General features: G+C 34.1%; 1 pseudogene; it reads right to left on the reverse strand.

Moving 5' to 3' along the window:
- Positions 1–360: 360 nt before the first annotated feature.
- LOC123254898 lies at positions 361–1,539 on the reverse strand (annotated as a pseudogene).
- Positions 1,540–3,891: the final 2,352 nt, after the last annotated feature.

The raw sequence follows: 3,891 nt of genomic DNA on the forward strand, positions 1-3,891 counted from the left end.
ACTTAAATAGAGTTGGAATGTTTAAAGAAGTTCTAAAAGTAGCTTATTGAGTTTTTAAGAGAGAAAATTCAAACAGATTTCCTATCATGCTTTAAGTTATTACTACTCTTGCCTACAGTTTATCACATGCAATAGATTGATAAAAGAAATATGACTTCAACACACTTGAGCTTTTTATTTAGCCAGACAAGACTTAAAAACAACAGGTAACATCTCTTATTAGTTTCATCCTCCACATACAGTGTTCTTTGTTAGGTAACATGTGCAAAGGCAAACAAATGAAGTAGTCAAAGTGTAATAAAAAAAATTAACTTCAATGTTTTTTTAAAAAATTTATTCCCCTAGCTATTAAAGATGTTATTAAAAGACCCCCAAATCAACAGAATGATCAATCTCAAAGGTTTCTTCTGAATCTAACTTCGTTTCTCCATGCACTTCCTGTGAATCATCCAAAGAAGCCAAAGCCTCATTTGTGTCACTTGCGAAAGTTTCTCGAGATGCATCATCGTATTCTTGAAGATTAAGACCTTTAATAGCCTGCTTCATCTTTTTCCCCAAGACTTGTACTCTCCTTTTCTTAGCAGCTTTTTTATTTTCATATTCTTTTTGGTTTTCAATATAGAAAATTTCCTTAATTTGTCCTTCATTGATGCTTGGTGTATTTTTCAATGGATTTAGATAAACTCCACCTGGTGTTCTTCTTCTGCTCCCATTCATTATTAAAAGTCCACCATTTTCTTCAAATTCTGCAGTTTCCATCAGCATTTCAATTGCTTTTTTGTTTCCAATTATTCTTACTATGCGTGATATCAGATCTTTCTTTGGTTCCTGAAGCCTGAAAGAAATTTCATCTGCAACTTTTTCTTCAGGATCCTCTTCTGTAATCTCATACCGACCTTTATAATTCATTTCTAATCTGTTTCCTATTCTGTCTTTAATAAACATTTACGTTTGAGATGGTTTTGTCCATTTTCTTCTTCTTTTGGACTGGGATTTTTGTCATCATGCATATATTCAGCTAATTCTTTGTCTAGTTTTCCAGTCTGTTGTTGTGATTCTCTCATTAACTTCTTAGCCAGCAAATAATTATAAGTCTCTGACTGTCTGCTTTTGTCAGTGTTGCCCTCCATTCCCAGTATACAAAGTTCATTAGCTACTGCATCTCGACTCTGTTCCTGTAGCACTGCACCCCTTATGTTATTGATCTTCTTCCCTCCCAGAATATGCTCTTTCTGGTTGTTCTGTCCAAACTGAAAAGGCTCTGGTTTGGGAAGAGGATTAAAACATTTCTGTCTCTTTCGTTTCCGAAGACAGCTGTCATCATCTGAATCAGAAAAGCTTTCCTCACTTGATTCTACACCCTTAATAGTTCGATAATGTGATCCTGGGGAGACTGAAATGCTGCTCTGGAAAGGCCTGAATGAAATGTTGCCAACTGGTATTTTCTGCAAATGAATAAAACACAGTCACAGTGTCCATCATGTTAGAATCCAACTCGGAGAGTTCACCATCTTCCATCCCCTGAACATCGAGCGCCATTTTTGGCTCTTCGGAGAAACCGTAGCAGCAGGCACTTCCCATAAGTGATTACTTTTTAAAGAAATATTTAATAATTACAACCAAATATTTATTCATTTTCTACAGGACTGAACTAAAAATGCTTATATGATTAAGATATAGAAAATATTTCAGAAAGAACCATATCTTCATTATTTTTAGAAAAGTTTAAGGTTTATGATAAAAAAATAAATAATTAGGAAAAACTGCTGATACTGATGTAATCATGAGTGGGATAGGGGATTTCATATTCACATTTTTTAAAAGAGACTTTTCTTGGTCTCACCGCTACAGCTCCACTCCCTCCCCTCTGAGGTTACATGCTATTTATACTATATATACCTTGTATGTTCACAGTTAATTTTAAATTATTTTTATTTTTGTTGAACATTTCCCAAGTACCCGTAAACATTTCAACAATAATTCTTTTCAAATTTTTAGTTCCAAATTCTCTCCCTTCTCCTGTTTCCTCCCGCTTTCTTGACAAGACAAGCAATTTAATTTCAGTTATATGTTTGAAGTCATGAAAAACATATTTCCATATTAACCATGTTGCAAAAAACCATAAAATAAAGCAATAAAAATAGTTTTTAAATGTATGCTCTAATTGTTTAAATCTGTCTTTATTTGTATGAAAAATATTTCATAATTGTGTTCATAAAATACACACATATGTTGTCTGCAGTTAATCTAAGTGGAATTTTCTATCTCATTATTCCTGCTAGGTTTTGCTGGTATTGTACAGAAATGCTGATGATTTAAGTGAGTTTATTTTGTATTCCAAAATTTTGCCAAAGTTGTTAATTGTTTAAATTTTTTTTACTTGATTCTCTGAGATTTTCTAAGTATACTATATCATCTTCAATGAGTTTTAGTTTTGTTCTTTCATTGACTGTTTTTAAACATTTATTAATATTCATTTTTAACATGGTTACATGATTCATGCTCCTACTTATATATATATATATATGTGTACTTACACATATATATGTGTAAGTGTTATAGGAAAAGGAGACTTTCTACTTAGTTTATACTATAATTTCTTTTTTTTCAAACATTTATTAATATTCATTTTTAAAATGGTTACATGATTCATGCTCCTCCTTTCCCCTTCGCCCCTCCCGCACTCCCCCCACCCATGGCTGATGCACATTTCCACTAGTTTTGTCATGTGTCCTTCCTTGATCAAGACCAACTTCCAAATTGTTGGTAGTTGCATTGGTGTGGTAGTTTCGAGTCCACACCCTCAATCATGTCCACCCCGACCCATGCGTTCAAGCAGTTGTTTTTCTTCTGTGTTTCCTCTCCTGCAGTCCTTCCTCTGAATGTGGGTAGCATCTTTACCATAAATCCCTCAGAATTGTCCTGGGTCATTGTATTGCTGCTGGTACAGAGGTCCATTACATTTAATTTTACCACAGTATATCAGTCTCTGTGTACAATGTTCTTCTGGTTCTGCTCCTTTCGCTCTGCATCAATTCCTGGAGGTCCTTCCAGTTCTCCTGGAACTCCTCCAGTTTATTATTCCTTTTAGCACAATAGTATTCCATCACCCGCATATACCACAGTTTGTTCAGCCATTCCACAATTGAAGGACATACCCTCCTTTTCCAGTTTTTTGCCACCACAAAAAGCTCAGCTATAAATATTTTCGTGCAAGTCTGTTTATCTACGATCTCTTTGGGGTACAAACACAACAATGGTATGGCTGGATCAAAGGGCAGGCATTCTTTCATAGCCCTTTGAACATGATTCCAAATTGCCAGCCAGAATGGCTGGATCAGTTCACAGCTCCACCAACAATGCATTAATGTCCCAATTTTGCCACATCCCCTCCAACATTCATTACTCTCCCCTTCTTTCATTTTAGCCAATCTGCTAGGTGTGAGGTGATACCTCAGAGTTGTTTTGATTTGCATTTCTCTAATTATTAGAGATTTAGAACACTTTCTCATGTGCTTAATGATACTTTTGATTTCTTTATGTGAAAATTGTCTATTCATATCTCTTGCCCATTTATCAATTAGGGAATGGCTTGATTTTTTATACAATTGATTTAACTCCTTGTATATTTGAGTAATTAGGCCCCTGTCAGAGTTTTTTGATATAAAGATTTTTTTTTCTAATTTTTTTGTTTCCCTTCTGATTTTGGTTGCATTGTTTTTGTTTGTACAAAAGCTTTTTAGTTTAATATAATCAAAACCATTTATTTTACATTTTGTAATTTTCTCTAACTCTTGCTTGGTTTTAAAATCTTTCCTTTCCCAGAGATCTGACAAGTATACTATTCTGTGTTCACTTAACTTATTTATAGTTTCCCTCTTTATATTCAAG

The sequence above is a fragment of the Gracilinanus agilis genome, unplaced genomic scaffold (assembly GCF_016433145.1).
Source record: "Gracilinanus agilis isolate LMUSP501 unplaced genomic scaffold, AgileGrace unplaced_scaffold35130, whole genome shotgun sequence".
Lineage (NCBI taxonomy): Eukaryota > Metazoa > Chordata > Mammalia > Didelphimorphia > Didelphidae > Gracilinanus > Gracilinanus agilis.